General features: G+C 38.7%; 1 long non-coding RNA gene across 1 annotated transcript in view; it reads right to left on the bottom strand.

Annotated features, from left to right (window-relative positions):
• LOC117195464 (uncharacterized) overlaps positions 1-15,119 on the bottom strand; it is a 40,844-nt gene extending 25,725 nt beyond the window's left edge. Inside the window, exons 1-2 of the long non-coding RNA XR_007473127.1 lie at positions 14,647-15,119; positions 14,392-14,473 (exon numbers count right to left, since the gene is read on the bottom strand). This is a non-coding gene — a long non-coding RNA (uncharacterized LOC117195464). The remainder of the gene's footprint in view (positions 1-14,391; positions 14,474-14,646) is intronic.
• Positions 15,120-19,066: the final 3,947 nt, after the last annotated feature.

The following is a 19,066-nucleotide window of genomic DNA, read 5'->3' as shown; positions in this document are numbered from 1 at the left end:
GAGCACCACACCAGACACCTGAATTCTCCATAGATAACACAGAGGTATTTATTCATCATTTTTAATTTCACGCCCAGGTAACGCTGGTAAGTTTCTGCTCTGAAATTTACCAACGGTAAAATCCACATATAAAATCCAGGAGACAATCATTAGTATCAGATAAACAGTTCTAAGAAAGGCATTCTCTGAAAATTATCATTTTGTCAAGGAATTTTCCTCGAAAGCTCCAAGGAACTGTCCTTCTCTTTAGGTTGACATTGCGATTGGAGAGTAGATACTTCCTCCCACTGTCTTGTTTTATTTCTTGTTTGTTTGGTTAGTTTTGTACATCTTTAAAGAAACGCTGTAAATCACAGTGAATACAGAGGCAATAGGGTGGAAGTTAGTTGATAAAGATGCAAACTTTAGAATGAGATAAAAGTCTGAATGGAGGCATCTCTGCCATTTTTATCAGTTTGACATCTGCGGGCTTTAGTATCTTATCTACAAGCGTAGGATAATATCTACCTCACCGCAGGTTGTGGGGATTAAATGGAATCATGTTTGTAAGAAGCCTCACCTAGGTGCCTGTATCTGGGAGCTACTCAACCCATGCTGAACTACTCTCTTCAGAGAATAAGAACTTGCTTATTTTGTAGCTGGGTTATTCACCCAGAGGATGGCTTTAGGAAGAATTGGTTGAGGAACTTAGTCTAATATCAATGTGAAGCTCAGCTGGGTTCTGAGAAGGGATCTGATGGAAGATGAACAACAAGGGGTAAAACTCGGGAAAGTGCAGAGTAGATTGGTTTGAATTAGAGGCTCTCTGCTGTCACCACATATCCCTTTTGCCAACCCCTCCTTTTCAGTAGGTAACAAGCTCCACCTCAGAGGGCTCCACCTCAGGCCTGGAGCCTGAACCTGTATACAGAGGAGCTCCTGGACTCTACCTGCATGTTCCACATTCATCTCAAACCTCTCATGTCAAAACCAAAATGCTCGAACTTCTCCATTCAGTCGGCTCTGCACCTTGGGTTCTCTAGCTTTATGATTGATGTTATTATCTAGCCTGGAAAACCGGATTGCATCGTTAACTTTGTCTATGTCAAGGACATTCAATTAGTCACCAGGTTCTGTAGGAACTTTTACCCAATGTCATTTCTTCTTGATCTTTATCACTACTGATTTTTCTTAAACCCAGGCTTTGATCCACCCCTTAGCCTCAATACACCCAATTCTTCTCACTTGAAATGCTGTTGCCCTCCCTTCTCCACCTCAGGAATAACTGCTCCTATTTCAAGAAACAACTGCACTGCCCCCTCTATTCAGTTCTTCTCAACCCCTTCAGTGGATGTTTGCTCCCACTCCGATCCAGTAGTGTCCATCTAAAACAGGGGTCCCCAACCCCCGGGCCAGAGGTGGTCCACGGCCTGTTAGGAACCAGGCCGCACAGCAGGAGGTGAGCTGCGAGCAAGCCAGCATCACACACATCACTACTGCCTGAACCATTCTCCCACCTCGTCTGTGGAAAAATTGTTTTCCACGAAACCGGTCCCTGGTGCCAAAAAAAGGTTGGGGACCGCTGATCTAAAAGATGAAATCAAGAACGTAGCCCCATTCATTGTTTATTCTTAAGTTTTCCATTTTATTAAATGTCTGCATTTTAAAATTATAAAACTAAGAGAAAAACTTGAAAGTGTTCCAGTAAATGATTCAGCAATGTATAAAATGTAAGTCCTGGGCTTCCCTGGTGGCGCAGTGGTTGAGAGTCCGCCTGCCGATGCAGGGGACACGGGTTCATGCCCCGGTCTGGGAAGATCCCACATGCCGCGGAGCGGCTGGGCCCGTGAGCCATGGCCGCTGAGCCTGCGCGTCTGGAGCCTGTGCTCCACAATGGGAGAGGCCACAACACTGAGAGGCCCACGTACCGAATTAAAAAAAAAAAAAAAAAAAAAAAATGTAAGTCCTGTATCCCCAGACAAAATCACCACCGTTAACAATTTGGTGTATGTCCCACTCTAAATAAACAGAAACACACACACACACACACACACACACACACACAAGCACCAACACACACATATTTCCAAGAATGAGATTTTAAATACAGACCACTCTCTGGTCTGCTTTTTGGTTACTTTTCCTGTCTGACCATTAATATAGACATATGGCATCCTTTTTAACTGCCACATGCAATGAAACACTTTTCATTACATAAGTGTGTCACAATTTATTTAACAATCATATCAATAACAATTTAGTTTGCTTGATCGTAGCTATTATAAACATGTGCATTAGACATCTTTAGATACAAAGCTCATAACATTTGTCTAATAATTCCCGAAGAAAGTTTTCTTAAACTCTATTTACAGTATCAGAGTATGCATATTTTTGATATTATTAGTACTTCACATTAGTTCTCTAGAAAGTTGGTACCCATTTTCATTTCCTCAGTTATGGACTTTCCTCCCTTTCACCAACAATGGATATCATCTTATTTTTAATCTTTGTCTGTTTTTTAAGGAATAAATAACATCTCATTTTTCTTTCTTTTCCTAAATTTAAACATCTTTCAATATTTCACTTGCACAATTTTTTTTTTACTTATCTCTTTATACTGTTTGCCATTTTGTATCATTTGGCTCATCTTTTTCCCATAGGTAGGTAAGTATAGGTAGATACATAAGTAGGCAGGTAGAGATGGATAGATAGATAGATAGATAAACTGTCTTTCAACTTTGTTTAGGCCTTTACCATTTAGACATTCAAAAAAATCTATGTAGCCACCTGCCACTATTTTACATTAAAGTTCCTGGTTTTGGTGTTTAAAAAAAGGTCTCTCTTTAATTAAAAGAAAAAACTCATGTATCTTTTAGTTTTTGTTTCCTGTTTTTTATTTTTTTTTAATTTACACATTTGACTATTCATTCCTTTTTAATGTATTTGTACTTTTAAGGGAGCAAACTTATATTTTCCCCAAAACACTTGTCAATAAACTCCAAATCATTTATTAAACAATCAATCATTTCCTCTTTGATTTTTATTTATTTATTTATTTTAATTTTTTTTCTATTTCTTTATTTATTTTTGGCTGCATTGGGTCTTTGCTGACACGTGCAAGCTTTCTCTAGTTGCAGCGAGCGGGTGCCACTCTTCGCTGTGGTGCGTGGGCCTCTCACTGCGGTGGCTTCTCTTGCTGTGGAGCACGGGCTGTAGGTGCGCGGGCTTCAGTAGTTGCAGCACACAGGCTCAGTAGTTGTGGCTCGCGGGCCCTAAAGCGCAGGCTCAGCAGCTGTGGTGCATGGGCCCAGTTGCTCCGTGGCATGTGGGATCTTCCTGGACCAAGGCATGAACTCATGTCCTCTGTATTGGTAGGTGGATTCTTGACCACTGTGCCACCAGGGTAGCCCTCTTCTTTGATTTTTAAACGTCACTTTTGTTATATTAAGGGGATCAGAATATGCCATCCTCAAATATGCCATTTTAGCATAAAACTTGTTTTAAGCTGAGGGCAATTAAAAAAACAGGAGACATAGAAAGGGGTCTCTGCCCTCCACCTATCTGCCTAAAAGCAGTGCATAAATTCCCCTTTGTGAAGGTTTACCTCCTTTCCTTTTCCGTACCCAGAAGAGAAATCACAACAATTATCACTGGAGACAGAAGGTAGGCACTGACATGAGCCTGCACAAACAAACCTTACTAAATTCCCTTTCTTCCATTAGTTTACCCCATATATTTACCTTCCCATAATTCACCATCCCTAGAATTTCAAACTTCTTTTTCTTTGTCTCCTCATCTCTCCCCAAATTTATCACCCTTTGTTGATATATAACCCCTTGGGTTTAATGCCTCTTTGAGTCCGTCTTCATTTCTTTTCTAAGAAAGCCTTTGTGCATGTAATAATTAAAATATTAACATCGAATAAAATTTATATATCTTTTCTCATGTTAATCTTTTGTCAGTTTATGCTCCTACTCTGGTCAAAATGCTGTAATACGCCCTCTGAGAAATATAAAGAAGAATGAAACATGATGTTTTCCATCCAGGAGACAATCTAGTTGGGAAAACTTGTTTGGAAGTAGCTCCAATAAAAGTCAGTATACAAAAGGGGTACTAAACATCAGTATAATATCATTCTGTGCAGCAAAGATCCAGTCAGTATCTGTATTCCAGGTGCTGTACCAGACATTATTTGTACAAGTACTCATGATCCTTAAGAAGCTGACAATCTAACCAAGAGATTCAGATCTATAAAGTTAACTACACAACAATGAGATCTGTTCATCTACATGATGAATAAAATGCTGTGTGGACTCCAAAAGAAAGTGAATGGGTAGGGAAATCAGTCATGGGAATGGTTTTACTGTAGGACTAACGTTTAGGATAGACCTAGAAGAAGACAACGTGTTACTAGGCAGAGCCAGAGAAGAGGATTCTGGACCCATAAGGAAAGACATTAAGAAAACATGATCTTACAAGAAAAGTGTGTTTGCATTGAGTAGGGGAATTGAAGTAGTGGAGAGAGATAAACCCAGAAATGTACATTTAAGCCAGATCATTTAAGCCAGAGTGTCAAATTTTTGAACAGGGTAATAAAGAACCTTAATTTTAAAAACAATAGAGTCTTTAATATACATTAAATCCTCTGAGTGCCCTTTACCTCATCATAGCAAGAGTTGAATTTATTTCATCAAATTTGGAATTTATATTTGAGTTGATGAGCCCTAAAACACAAAGTTCTTGACATATGTTAAGTTTACTTTGGGGGCCATAGGAGCAGCTATCCTCCAGACAGCAAAAAGAGGCTTGTGTGACAGCTGATGGGAGAGAACTAACAACAAAGTCAAATACCATGAACAAAGTGGTTTATAAGCCCTAAGAGCCAATGTTCCAAACTGCAGGCATTGATTTGCAATCAACCTGCTTTTCGTTAGAGTTTATTTACTTAATAAAGACCATTTTTATTGAATGATGATTAATAATTACCCTTTCAACACTGAGGTGTCTAGCCAGTGTGATGGTGAAAATGATAATGATAATAATAAAATAGGAGCTCATATTCGAAGCTTTTTGATAGGGAATTTTTGTAGAGTGCATTTTGTCCTGAAAGCTTTACATGCACTATACTCTTTAGTTGTCACAAAAAATCCTCTGAGGTAGATACTATTTTTATTCCATTGGCCCTTGAAGAAATTGAAGCTGAAAAAGACAGTGTATCTTTCCTAAGGTCGTACACTTAGTTGCAAATCTAGCCTCAATATCTATCTGACTTTGGAAATGACATTCTTAATATTGTTCCTATTGTTGTCTTAGAAAGATAATTCTAACAATAAGTGAAAGCCAGTGCTTCCCTGGTGGCGCAGTGGTTGAGAGTCCACCTGCCGATGCAGGGGACGCGGGTTCGTGCCCCAGTCTGGGAAGATCCCACATGCTGCGGAGCGGCTGGGCCCGTGAGCCATGGCCGCTGAGCCTGCGCGTCCGGAGCCTGTGCTCCGCAACGGGAGAGGCCACAACAGTGAGAGGCCCGCGTACCACAAAAAAAAAAAAAAAAAAAAAAAAAGAAGGTGATTCAGGAATATAGCTTAAGTGACCTGGCAGATGATGATATATCATCCAACACAGGGCATGCAGGCCAATGAGCAGGTTCTGGTGGGACACTCAGAGGAGTGGTTGGAACTGAAAATACACATTCTGGAATCAGTTTCATTTCAATAATAGCTAATCCCTAAAGATGACTTTAACCAAGGCAAGAATCTGTAGTAAGACGAGATGAAGAAACAGGCTAGAATACTGGAAAAATCCAAGGTATACCAGTGGTCAACACAGATGCTGTAAGAGTGTAAAGATGGCAGAGTTTAATTCTGACTGCGGACATCAAGAAAGGCATCTTGGAGGAGGTGGGACTCATGGTGGAATTTAAAGGTGCAGATGGAGAGAGTAGTGGAAGATGGGAATTCCGGGCTGAGAAAACAGTTTGAATAATAGTTGACGAAAGTCATTTCAGGAACTTAAGAGTGTACATGGGAAGGGTAAAGTTGGGTTGGGTAGGAGAGAAACTGGGTAGTGGTTGGTAGAGCTGGATAGATGATGGGGCAACTTGTAGAGGATGTGAATTGGTATGGTAGAGTTTTGAGCAGGAGAGTTATGTGATCAGTTCTGAGTTTCAGGAAGAAAGCTTGTAGGAGACTCTCCATAGGATATAAGAGGCTCTGACCTTTTCAAGGCCAGATCTCCAAATGACCCCTGTGTTAGGGAACCATGGAAGGGTGTCTTAGGCTTTCTTAAGCAGAAAAGGATGTGAATGAATGTATTTCTTTTTAATAAACCCTAAGAAATCTTTAACTCAGACCCCTAACTGACCCATGAACTAAAGAAAGAAACTCATTAATCATCTAATTATGAAATATCTGGCTTTTAACTTGAGCAAATTTACAAACTAGTTATGACAGCATTTCAGAAGAAAAATATCTTTCATCATCCTGTAACTTAAAGAACAGAACCTTAAATTATATATTATTTACAGTGTTGAAAATTTGGAAACTGTTCAAAAGTTTGTCACTCTGAAGAATAAATTACTTGTAACTTTATAATTATTTATACTTCAGATATGATATATTTATCCTTATAAATAGATAAAATAAATTTAAAAATATTTTTTCCCTGATTTAGGAAGTTACATAGCTTCCTTTATTTCCATATCTCAGTGATTTATGAAGCTTAGATTTTATGCTGTATTTTATTTTGAAATAAAAAGGAGAAAAAATGCTCTAAGAACTGTTGTTATTCCTGGAAATAGTTCTGTTTATTCAAGGCTATTAAGTTTTCTTAAAGCAGTCTAAAGAGGTTATTCCATTATATCCTGCTTTTCATTTCATATATTACACATATTTTTTTCAGAAACACTAATATTGAAATACTTTTGAATGTGAATTTCCAGGGGAATATAGGAATAGTATTACTGAAAAAGCACAAAAAATGAATGAAGAGAACCAGGAAAGATTCCAATGACATTTTAAATAAGAATTTTCAAAAGCTTCTCCTTGTCCTTTGTTATTTGCTGGAAGGGTTAGAAGTTTTGCTAGCTAATGTTGACAGTTGTTCAGAAAAGTTTTTATAGGAGATTGGAAGGAAATGTGACTTTCCCAGGAGGGAAGGGGAACAGGGATTCTGCTGGTCTGACTTTAACCTTAAACACCAGAGACGGAAATGGAAACTCATTCTTCTGAGAGAGTTAACAGCGGTGTACTGGACTTTGCAAACTCTCCCCTGAAAACTTGCTGTGAAATTTGTGTTCAGCAATATTCATACTTGGTTTATGCTCTATATCAGAAGGTCAAGGGATGTTCAAGTGCATTTATCTTAGCCTAAAGATTTCAGTGAGATTAGAATCCCCCTTCACCTCCCTAATGGAGCCATTGTGCTAGTATTATTATTAATAGCAGTAGCAGTATTTTCTTTATCCTTTTCTTTATGTTTTTTGGGTTTTTTTGCGGTACGCGGGCCTCTCACTGTTGTGGCCTCTCCCGTTGCGGAGCACAGGCTCCGGACGCGCAGGCTCAGCGGCCATGGCTCACGGGCCCAGCAGCTCCGCGGCATGTGGGATCTTCCCAGAACTGGGCACCAACCCGCGTCCCATGCATCGGCAGGCGGACTCTCAACCACTGCGCCACCAGGGAAGCCCTCTTTTTGTTTTTAAATTGAGGTATCCCCTGTGTTATTATGATTTGAGTGGGTTGTCCTGGTATCTTTCTGATTTCTGGGAAGCACTGAAATAAAAGGAGGTGCTATGATTAGAATTAGAACTCACGTAAGGGTGAGTTTTCTCTGGACATGGACCTAACACTGAGGGTTTGTATCAACCAACCTGACCTTTAACATTCAGGACATCTAAGGTAGCAGAACAATATTAAGACAAGACACAAATAATCAGGAAGGCAGTTTTTCCAAACCATGTTTTGAGAGATATTCATATGTGTTCCTTAAAAACAAAATGGCTTCTGGGCTCAAATACATCTGAGCAATGAAGAATTAAATAAAATTAAACAGATTCCTTTACTTTAGGAAGTCTCAGAACTATTAACATAGTAATGTGTTTTGCAAATCTCCAAGAAAAGATGAGTATGCAGCATTGCTAACATTTATACAGACACTTTTCCGGAAAAGTATGTTGGAACACAGTTCGGGAAATTCTGCAGTAACATGAATGAATGAGTGAATATCTAACATGTCAACATCATGCACTTTTAAAAAATACACATACTCATACATATACACACACTTAATCCCCACAAATATCATATATATTAGGTACTATTAATATTCACATTGTACAGGTGAGAAACCTAAAACACTTTCCCAAAGTCACATAGACAATAAAGAAGTCCTCCTCCAAGTCACTTTCTAAATTTTTCTCTAACTCAGTGATAACCAAACATTTGTTCATGTACCCATCAGTAACAGTTTACAGTGTACTACGTCATAACTTACAAATATACAAATATTACTATATTAATGTATTGTGTCTATAATAAAATAGAGCAAAAAATTAAAAAGGTTATGATAAAAATAGAATAATGAATGCTTTAAAGTAATCCTTTATCTTCTTATTAAGAGCACAAAAATAAATTTGCCCTTACTACAAATAATAAAACCACCATCATTGAATATTTTAAATTTAATGTTTTGTGACACAGTGGTTTAAAAATCTGATTCTAGGGCTTCCCTGGTGGCGCAGTGGTTGGGAGTCCGCCTGCCGATGCAGGGGACACAGGTTCGTGCCCCGGTCCGGGAGGATCCCACATGCCGCGGAGCGGCTGGGCCCGTGAGCCATGGCCGCTGAGCCTGTGTGTCCGGAGCCTGTGCTCCACAGCGGGAGAGGCCGCAACAGTGAGAGGCCTGCGTACTGCAAAAAAAAAAAAAAAAAAAAATCTGATTCTAGGTTAGGCTCAGTTAATATTGATAATTCGTTTGGCTGTTGGGAAAGACATGTTACAAAGTGCTGTTATATAAAATAAACACTTAAGGTATGTTTATTGCTCATGCTAGTGAATATGTCCATAGTTTACATACTCTTGTTTTCTTTCCATTTCTGTTCAGACTATCATTCTTTTTTTCTTGTATCTTGACCAATGAAGAACTAGGATTTGGAGTAGAAATATCAGCTATTTCATTTTCTTACTGTTTATTTGTGCTTGCACTAGTTGAACTAAATTTTTAAGCATTTGTTTAGGCTTTGAGTGTTAGGTTAAACTGGATAATATAATGGGCAAATGCAGTTAACCCAGAACACATAGCTGTCAAATGTTAGTATGTGCTGAAAGCAAGGTGCTAGTGAGAGCTGTGTTAATTCCTCCACTCTCCCTTAGTGTCCTTCTCCCCACACCTGGGATGAACGTCGCACACTTGCATGAGAACTTTGAAGTCATTAGTATGTAACCCTAAATTAAAAATTAAGAAAGATTAACTTTTATTACTTCGAAAATAAAAAATATATATATAATCTTTCTACAGTCCAGTAGTTCATTATACATGTCTCTGGGGAGTCCCCATCCCACTTTGGAGACTACTCCTCTAAACCGTTCACGCTAAAAGATGAAACCTGATCAGAAATATTATATTAGTTTCAATACAAGCAAAAAACAAACACAAAAAAACCTCTTACTGGTTAGAAAAAACAATTTTGTTACCTCTTGAAAATGAACACTTTTTAGCAGTAGAGTAGCATTTGATTCAAAATAAATTTATTCTCTAAGCAAAAGCTATTCCCTTGAGCAAATGTTCTTTAAATCGTCAATCAGCCTACCTTTATCTTTTTTTTAATGGCATATATAAATGCAGTGTAATGGACTCCATAGGATATCTGTTTATTCTGTGTTGAAAATTTAGTTCACGGACAACAAGGAGGGTTGAGAGTGCACTTTGGAGAAGGTAGGGGTGCTTAAAGACATCAAAGGAGAATTGCTTCTTGGTGACTAGATAGGGAAACGATGTAAGAGCTTAGCTATTGCCAAGTTCTATTTTTCTTTTTCCAAAAAGTAGGACCCATTATTTCTGTAAAAGATTTTAAGGATCATTTAGTATTAATCCACTTCTCCTACTTTATAGGAGGCAAAAATGGACTAAGTGACTTGCCTGCTGCTAAACAGTTAGCGAGAGAATCAGGATCAGAAGCCAGTTCACCTCACTGTAGCTCCACTTGCTCCGTATTTTCTCGCTTAAGAAGCATATCCGAGGGGCCTTTTGTAGAGCAATAACCTCGAAACCAAGGTGCAAAGCGCTTGTGCAGCTTATTTACTGCCCATAATTTACCGTATTAAGCAGATGAGCAGAGCATTTCTTTGAGCAATCAAGCAATTAAAAAGAGTTCTGTTTTATAAGGCACCCTTTTCTGATGTGGCATCTGTTGTCCTGGAATTTTATCTGTAAGATATATTTCTGCCGAACTACTTCAAAAAAACTCCAAGTTTCCCCGACGTATAACATCCTTATCATTGTCTTTCTTTCCTTTTTTCTTATTTGAAGTATAGTTGATTTACAATATTATATTAGTTTCAGGTGTACAGCATAGTGATTCAGTATTTTTACGGTTTATACTCCATTAAAAATTATTATAAGATAAGGGCCATAATTCCCTGTGCTTTAAATATATCTTGGTTGCTTCTCTGTTTTATACATAGTAGTTTGTTAATCCCATATTCCTAATATGTCCCTCTCTTCCCTCTCCTCACTGGTATGGGTTGTTTTCTATATCTGTAAGTCTGTTTCTGTTTTGCTACATATGTTCGTTTGTATTATTTTTTAGATTCCACATATAGTGATATCATGCAGTATTTATGTTTCTTTGTCTGACTTATTTCACTAAGCATAATATTCTCTAGGTCCGTCCACATTGCTGCGAACGGCAGAATTTCATTCTTTTTTATGGCTGAGTAATATTCCATTGTGTGTTTTTGTGTGTGTGTGTGTGTGTATCAATCGTCTTTATCCATCTGATTGTTGATGGATACTTGGGTAGCTTCCATATCTTAGCTACTGTAAATAGTGCTTCTATGAACATTGGGGTGCATGTATATTTTCTAATAAGGTTTTCGTATTTTCTTGATATATACCCAGGAGTGGAATTGCTATATCATATGGTAGTTCTATTTTTAGTTTCTTGATGAAACTTGTACTGTTTCCATAGAGGCTGCACCAATTTACATTCCCACCAACAGTGTACAAGAGTTCCCTTTTCTCCATACCCGCTCCAGCATTTATTATTTGTAGCCTTTTTAAAGATGGCCATCCTGATCTGTGTGAGGTGGTACCTCATTGTTGTTTTGATTTGCATTTCTCTAATAATTAGTGATGTTGAGCATCTTTTCATGTGCCTGTCATGTATCTGTATGCCTTCTTCAGAAAAATATTCGGGTCTTCTGCCCATTTATTGAGTTGTATGAGCTGTTTATATATTTTGGATATTAATCCCTTGTCGGTCATATCATTAGCAAATATTTTCTCCCATTCAGTAGGTTTTATTTTTTCCCCCAACGGTTTCCTTTGCTATGCAAAACCTTTTAAGTTGAAATAGGTCCCATTTGTTTATTTTTGCTTTTATTCTTCTGCCTTAGGAGACAAATCCAAAAAAATATTGCTGTGATTTATGTCAAGGAGTGTTCTGCCTATGTTCTTTTCTAGGCGTTTTATATTTTCAGGTCTTACATTTAGTTCTTTAATCCATTTTGAGTTTATTTTTCTATATGGTGTGAGAAAATGTTCTAATCTCATCATTTTACATATAGCTCTCCAGTTTTTCCCAGCACTATATACAATGGAGAAAAGAGACTGTCTTATCTCCATTGTATATTCTTGCCTCCTTTGTTGTAGATTAATTGACCGTAGGTGAATGGGTTCATTTCTGGACTCTCTATTCTGTTCCATTGACCTATGTGTCTGTTTTGGTGCCAGTACTATGCTTTGTACTGTACTCATTACTGTAGCTTAGTAGTGTAGTCTGAAGTCTGGGAGGGTGATACCTGCCGCTTTGTTCTTTTTTTTCAAGGTTGCTGTGGCAATTCTGGGTCTTTTGTAGTTCCATATAAATTTTAGGATTATTTATCCTAGTTCTGTGAAAAAGTCATGGGTATTTTGATAGGGATTGCATTAAATCTGTAGATTGCTTTGGGTAGTATGGCCATGTTAATAATATTGATTATTCTAATCCAAGAGCATGGGATATCTTTCCATTTCTTCATATCCTCTTCAATTTCCTTCATCGATGTTTTATAGTTTTCAAAGTATAGGTCTCTCACTTTCTTGGTTAAGTTTATTCCTAGGTACTTTATTATTATTTTTTTAATTTTTATTTATTTTTTTTGCAGTACGCGGGCCTCTCACTGTTGTGGCCTCTCCCGTTGCGGAGCACAGGCTCCGGACGCGCAGGCTCAGCGGCCATGGCTCACGGGCCCAGCCGCTCCGCGGCATGTGGGATCTTCCCGGACCGGGGCACGAACCCGTGTCCTCTGCATCGGCAGGTGGACTCCCAACCACTGTGCCACCAGGGAAGCCCACTTTATTATTTTTGATATGATTTTAAAGGGGATTTTTTTTTTCTCTTTTTAAATTTTTTCAGGGGTTTTCCCTTCCTCTTTCAATTGAGAGTAGTTCCTCTGCTTCTATGAATTTAGGTAAAACAGTCATCTCTTGTGGTCTTGAAGTGGTGATGTTATGTGGGAGCATCCCTATACAGGCGGCATGGGCCTGGTGCCTTCAGTGCAAGGGCTGGATTTGACATGGATGCAAGTCCCCCGCAGACGGACATCTGATGTGCTGCCTCTGTAGGCTCCCATGTGTCCACTCAGACACAGCCTCAGGTGCAAGTCCCCTTTGTTCCTCACAGCCAGTCACTGCCCCCAGCCTCTGCCAGCCCCACCCCGCTGTGAAACCACTCAGCAGGGCAGACGGGGCCCACGTGGACTCTTGGAGTGTATCGGGAGGTGTACTGTGGTGGAGTGGCTGCCAGCAGAGACCTGGGCCGCTTCTGGGGCACTGCTTGAGTAAGCACCACCAATGGCTATCACTGCCCCACCCAGGCTCCTTCCCAGGACCAGGTCGCCTTTGTGTCCCATGTCTTTTCCCTGGTCATGGCCGCCCCAGATGCAGTGCCATGTTGCAATGTGAAGTGAACAGGGCAGGAAAATTTGCTCAGCTTGGACTGGGGCTCTCAGGGAGGCAGTTGCAAGAAACTGGCAGCCACTAGATTTCCAGGGCGAAACCTAGCACCTGGGACATAGGGGGCGCTCAATAAGTATTTGAGGAATAAATGAATGAATGAATTTAATAGAGCAAAGATATACTGATGGTGTCTAAGAAAGAAAAAGTATGAAGGAGTAGACATTTTGGAAAATTCGGCTGATCATTTCATGTGGAGTGAATGAGAAGAGAAATCGAACTCTTAAAGGTGAGAGAGAGAGAGAGAAGCAAATCTGGGATCACATAAGCAAAGTAATGACCTTGGGATAGGACACTCTCTAGAAAGTGTTATCTAGTTACTCCCTTTGCCCACGTTATTTCCATAGACTGCACTAATGGCAGCAGGAACAAAGTATGTGGGAGGGTGTAAAGAAACAGTGAAAGCTGGTGCAGTTATTGTAGCTTCATTTTAGGTTGATTGTGGCATAAATATATGCCCACCTGTGGTTAAGGACCCCACGACGCCATTGCTTTGCATGCATGGCAGGTCTGGTTGTGCTAGATCCCCAGCATCCTCTTGACAGTCCAAAGCAAGGTCCTGTCCCCTGGTGTAGGAGGACATGCTATCAGAAAGGCTGAATTTGTACTCTAAGGACATAACGGTGTAATTACCTCACAGAAAGGGAGGGCTCCCATCATTCGATTTTGCAGAGACTATGCAGGACATTAGGGTTGCTTGAACTTGGTGAGCATTTACCACCTGATTCTGCCTCAGGTAATGCCAACATCCTAGCATCTCAAAACCAGGGCTGGCTCCCTGATACTGAGCAGTTCAGGGAAATGCTGGTCACCCTGAGAGAAAAAGTATAATTCCTTAAAAGGGATATTGACTTTCATTGCAATCCTTCCTCAAGAGAAGGATGAGAGGGGCACTATAGTAGAAAGAGAATTAAAAGATACTTATTCAGTGTGTCTTAATTACAAATCTAAAGCTAAAACATCAAAACCATGGGTATCAGGAGAGACTAGACTGTCACATCAGGGATTGATATGATTGGGAGATGTAAAGAGAATTGGAGATAAAAAGGAACTAATACTTGTGAACCACCCTGCATGAGCCAGATGCTGTGCTTGAAAATGCACATACCGTATCTTATCATGAATTCTTATAAAATTTGAGAAATAAGCATTACTTTTCCTTTCAATAAGGATGAAGAAACCCAGAGAGGTTAAGACACTCACCCAAGGTCACATGGTTTCTTCTGGCAGAGCAGGGGGCCAAATTAGGGTATTGCAGACTTCGTCTCATGTTCTTTCTGGGACACTGCACAATGAATCAGTAAAACAAATAAATAAATTGGCCTACTTATTTTTTGCAGGAAATTACTCCCTTAGTAAAATAAGCAAATAAACTAATAAATAAAATGACTCATAAGAGTCTTAGTTATAGGTGTGCTCCCTACCAGCACGTATATTCCAAGCAAAGGATCAGCCTACCTTGATGATGTTGACATAATCTATGACAACAGCGCAGCATAATTTGTTCTGGTTCCACAGGGAGAGACAGGAGTGGGGAGTAACTGAGTGAAGGAGAGAGGGGACAGAACTAGGCACCTGGCCCTTCCTTCTGGCTAAGTTACCTGGTAGGTTCATTACCTCATGCTTAGAGCAGTAAGTGCCATTTGCTAGGGAGGGGAGTGTGGGCGGTTCCTATGTTTTCCATTCTCAGAGAGATCCCCTAGAAATTTACTTCCAAAATTTGAAAGTGATTTTTTGTCTATTTCAACGTCTAAGCTTTTTTTTTTAAACTATCATGATTATACAACAATAAAAAATGAATAAACTACAGTCTCTCCTGTATTAAATGCTCTCATGTTTTTAATACCTGCAGAGCAAACACGAGTCAAAGATTCAAGGCAAAGGCTGTAAGAACTAGTGCTAACTCGCTTATGTTCATAGAGAAAGGAACGAAACAAATACACGATTTTCTTTTATAAATGCTCATAGTGTCGCTTACCAGTCACCTTTTTTTAAGTTAATCAATTGTGCAATTAAACTTTGAATTGATAAGACTATCAGGCAGACCCAATTAGTTACTTAGCGATCTACCCTCATTTTCTTCTGCACTTCTGTTTATGAATTATACCTACGGGGCTGCAAGATGTGTGAGGTCTGGGTCCAGAAAGCAGGTGAGGTGGAGAAGGTTAAGTGAGGCGACACCCACTCCTCCAAGGCCTATCTAAGAACCACTGGGAAGCCACAGTCTGTGAAGTCTTACCTTCTGCTACAGAGGCTGAAGTCAGCCTTTCTATGTGTCTAAATGGGAGATACATTGTTGTCAACAGACATGGTGATTTCGATGTGTCTAAACGGGAGATACATTGTTGTCAACAGACATGGTGATTTAGCATAGTTTCTGTTGGATTTGGGCAAAAAAAAAAATACCCTTCACTACTGAAAAAGGAATGCAAAATTTGAAAATGAAGCTTATACAACTTCGTTATTGCCCAAGAGCAGTCTTTTGAAAGGTTGTCTTTCTTACAGCGGAAGCTGATTTTATATTCCTAATGAGGCATGGGAGACAAAATCTGCTCTTGAAACGTTTCAACTCTCTTCAGTGTCCTCTATTTAATTAGAATTACTCCCTATGCTAATCTCCCCAGCTAGCAATCTAATAGCCATTAGCAGGATTTATTTACTGTTTAAATTGCTACTTAAAGTTTAGGCTTCGTTCCAAGGATTTAGGCAGGTAACTGAGAGGGTTTGGCCTTTTAAGTCAAATCCTGCCTCATCTCTCCCTTCAAAGTATGTATAAGACCTTTGCTTGTAAAAAAATAAACTCGGAGTCTTAGGAAAGGAGGCTCTTTGTGGAGGGGAGGGGGGAGAGGGATGATGGGATAGCAGATAATTATATGTATCTGAATGCACCTGCAAATCTGTTGAACTTGGGAAAAGTTTAAGTAAATTCTTCTTTTCTTCCCCCTTTGGTAAGTGCATTTGCAGATGTGAATCCTAGGGTTTAATGATATATGAGACAGACAACAGATTAAAACAATAAATAATAAAACAATAATAAATTAAATACATTTAAAACAATTAAATAAATTAACAATGAATTAAAGCAATAAATAAAAATGGATCTGCCACACTCAATAAATCAGCATCATTTCATTTTCTATAGGGAAGAAAAGAAAGCTACAATAGTAACCAACCCAGAATTTGGAAGGTTCACAATTATGACCCCAGTATAGTCCTTGGGCAACCTTTATTTATCAGTTCAATCAAATTCAAATAGAATATGAAATTTAGTGTTTCAGTTTTAAAATTCATAACTCTTTCCATTTTTAGATTAGTATGATTAGAATAATTATAAACTAATTGCATTTTATAGTTATTAGGAAAATCAATTAAACTAAAATGGTATGTTTCCTAATAATAACTGACCAGAGGATTGAATGGCAAATTTTGAGTAAACTATTATATAAATTGTTCTTAAATTCAAGGTCCATGAGGGAACTCCTGTTATTCAACTACTTTCTCAATTCTGGTTCATTAAAATGCAACACAGTAGAGGATAGAAAATATATTTTCATGGCTTTCTCTTTAGATATGTTTTCAAATTAAGTACTTTTCATATAAAAAATATGAAAGTCTGTGTATTCTTTCATTATCTTATAGGATTAGAATTGCTGAGAAGTACTGGATGAGATCTATTACTAATCCCTGATTTGAAGGAATAGTAACAATGGCAATGATAATTACAACAATAAAAATTGTGTTAGACCTCATGTAAGAAGATAGTTTGGAATAGCCTCATTTTAAATAATAATTTGTTGCCCATGTATGAAGACGCCAGAATGAAAAATGTCATCAACGCAGAATGCATTTAAGCTGTTTCTCTGCAAGCATTAATAGAAAGATTCAACTATGATATGATCAAAACATGGGACTTGGAATCAAAAGTCTGGGCTTGAAGATATTTTTACTTGCTTCCTACATGATTTGGAGCAATCCTCTCATCTACGGAAACTCCAGCGTCCTGTTATGTAAAATAGAAATATTAATTTCTGTCCTTACAAGCATCTCAGGGCCACCATCAAAAGTCAAAATGAGATTCTGTATGTGAAAGCAACAAGTCAACAGTAGGGTACTGTAATAAATTACTATGATTTGCACAGATGTGGCCCCAATTTGCATATTAAAAACTAGGGGGCAAAAACAGAGACAGGGTACATTTGGTACATAATGATATTTAGTCTAAAATGGTCTTATTTCTATTTTGCTTCACCCTATAAAGAAAGTGAAGTGTCTGCCTAACAACCAAAGCTGCCATTTATTAAGTACTTTGTTTATTGCCATGTAATCATGCCACAAATATTGCAAATGCAAAGGACATGCCAGACACTGGGGATAAAATATCCTCTGCCCCGTCAAGGAGTATACAAACCAACTTAAAGAAGACTGCGAAGATACATCATAGTTTTAATCACAAAACAGTTCACGAAAAGAATAGTTTAAAATCTCTCTTTCATATGTGAGTAAACTGATGCTCAGAGATGTTAAGTAACCACCCTAAGGCCAGTCGGTCAGCAAGCGATGACACCAACATGAGATACCGTCTATCAATTTCTAAAGTAAGTGATTTGGACTGCTTATGTTTGTATGGCATCAAAATCAATTTTTTGGTGCTTTCTTAGAGACGCACTGAAGCTCTAATAGGTAGTTTAGACATTAAATTGTTCTCTTATACAGTTATTTACACACAGTGATATTTTAAATATATCCTTTTTCAGAAGAGAAATATATTTTATATTATTTAATACTAGAGGCTTAGTGTCCCATTTTTAAAAGTCCCATTCTTTTGTCACCATGTAGTGAATTTTTGATGTACTGATGAAGGCCTATAGGCAAAGCAAATCAGACATAACTATTCTGATTAAGAATCAAGTGTTTCCCTAGATCCTTGTTGCTTGTGATAATTTTATGTGTCAACTTGGCTGGGCCATGGTACCCGGATATTTGGTCAAACATTATTCTGGGTATTTCTGTAAGGGTGTTTTTTGGATGAGATTAACATTTAAATTGGTGGATTTTGAGTAAAGTAGATTGCCCTCCATAACGCGAGTGAGCCTCATCCAATCAGTTGAAGGCTTTAATAGAACCAAGACCGATCTCCTCCAAGAAAGGAATTCTACCAGCAGATGCCTTTGGACTTGAACTGCAACACTAGCTCTTACCTAGGTCTCCATCCTACAGTCCATCCTGCAGATTTTGGACGTGTCAGCCTCCACAACCACCTGAGTAAATTCCTTGAAATAAGTCTCTTTTTCTGCGTGCAAGCGCACATGCGCACTCACATACCCTATTGGTTCTATTTCTCTGGAGAACCCTGACTAATACACTGCTGGAGAGTGATCAGCAGACATGCAGGGAATTTGTTAGAAATGCAGAATCTCAGACCCCTCCCTCAAGCTATTATTCAGAATCTGCATCTTAACAGGGTCCCCAGGTGTTTCATGCACACAGTTAAGTTAAAGAAGTCCTACCCAGGATGATCAGAAATTCAAGGTGTTTTTTTCTCTTTTTCCTTTTCCTTTTATGTTTGTAAGTGTATTTCTGCTAGATTGCTGTCTGTCTTCGGGGCATTTGAGGGTCCTTTAATTTCAGGCTAGTTGAAGACTCTGGGGCAGTGAGGGATAAGTGAGGGAAATTTTTGCTGGTTCTAGTCGACTACTGCAAAAGTTCAAAAAATTTGATAAAACTCTCTCCAGTTCTGTGATCTAATTCATTGCCACTAGGAAAGCTAGTCCATATTTCTGTTTGGACTGATGGAGTAAATGCAGAGGCTCCGAAAAAAATCTCAAAGAGTCATGTGTATCTAAGATAAGAGATATATACATATAAAATCATAATAGAC

This window comes from Orcinus orca, chromosome 18 (genome assembly GCF_937001465.1).
Source record: "Orcinus orca chromosome 18, mOrcOrc1.1, whole genome shotgun sequence".
Taxonomy (NCBI): Eukaryota; Metazoa; Chordata; class Mammalia; order Artiodactyla; family Delphinidae; genus Orcinus; species Orcinus orca.
This window is presented reverse-complemented; position numbering and strand designations above follow the sequence as displayed.